The following is a 1159-nucleotide window of genomic DNA, read 5'->3' as shown; positions in this document are numbered from 1 at the left end:
CTGGTGTGTCATTAGAGTGGGGACTAGGTGGTGGGGGTGTTGTTGGTGGTGGTGATGTTGTTGTAGTGTCAAGTGAGTGGGAGTGGTTTTGTTATTGTTGAGTGGGTTGGAACTGGGTGATGTTGTTGTTGTTTTGAATGAGTGGGAACAGGGTTTTGTTGTTGTTATTGTTGTTGTTGCTGTTGTTATTGGTGTGTTCATTGAGTCGGGACTGGGTGATGTTATTGCTGTTGTTGTTGTGTCGAGTTGCATGAGTGGAGAATGGGTGTGTGTGTGTAGGTGTGTGTGTGTGTGTGTGTGTAGAGGTGTGTGTGTGTGTAGGTGTGTGTGTGTAGGTGTGTGTGTGTATGTGTGTAGGTGTGTGTGTATGTGTTTGTGTGTATGTGTGTAAGTGTGTGTGTGTTTATTTGTGTGTGTGTGTGTGTGTGTTCAGATTCCCAGCCTCACGTGTGTCTGGTGGTTCTGTTTCAGATCCTGAGTCTGGTCTACGCCTCCATCGGAGCTCTCATTTTCAGCGCTGTGAGTAGTTTGTTTGCGCGGCTGTCTGTCCGCTCGCTTGTTCTCGCTTGTTTGTCTCGCTAGACGGTCAGTGTGGTTGGTGGTTGGCGGGTGTTCTGATGTGGTTTGTTCCTTCTTCCCTATCCAAAATCTGTCGTCCTTGTCCTTATATCTCCTCCGTGGGTGGTTGGAGGGCGCACTGGTGTGGTTTGCTTCTTCTTTCCTATCAAACATCTCTCGTCCTTATCTCCCCTCCTTCTTTTTTATGTTTGTCACTCTCTTGTAACACCTTTAATCTTGGGCACTCATATGACCTTATTGTGTTGCAAGCGCCGTAAAACTCTTACTAAAACTAAAAAAACCTATGTCTCCTCCTTCTGTTTTGTATGTTTGTCTCTAGTAACACATCTAATCTTCAGCACTTCCGTAACCTGCTTTTATTGCAAGTGCTGTAAAATGTTACTGAACACTAAAAATGTCTCTCATGATCATCTCATTTTGCGGCACAGCACCACAACTAGATTTATCTAACAGTAACTTTGGGTTTTTCAAATTTTACTGGAGAAATCAATGTCATGCCCATACTGTATTGCAGTGGAAGCTGACTCATTAGGAGCAGTATTCTTTTCCTCATATAGTCACAACTATGATAGGAGAAATC

General features: G+C 44.1%; 1 protein-coding gene across 1 annotated transcript in view; it reads left to right on the top strand.

Annotated features, from left to right (window-relative positions):
* Nucleotides 1-1159, top strand: part of LOC101858173 (protein lifeguard 1) — a gene marked incomplete in the record, with an annotated part of 21357 nt that overhangs the window by 16628 nt on the left and 3570 nt on the right.

The sequence above is a fragment of the Aplysia californica genome, unplaced genomic scaffold, assembly GCF_000002075.1.
Source record: "Aplysia californica isolate F4 #8 unplaced genomic scaffold, AplCal3.0 scaffold00099, whole genome shotgun sequence".
Taxonomy (NCBI): Eukaryota; Metazoa; Mollusca; class Gastropoda; order Aplysiida; family Aplysiidae; genus Aplysia; species Aplysia californica.
This window is presented reverse-complemented; position numbering and strand designations above follow the sequence as displayed.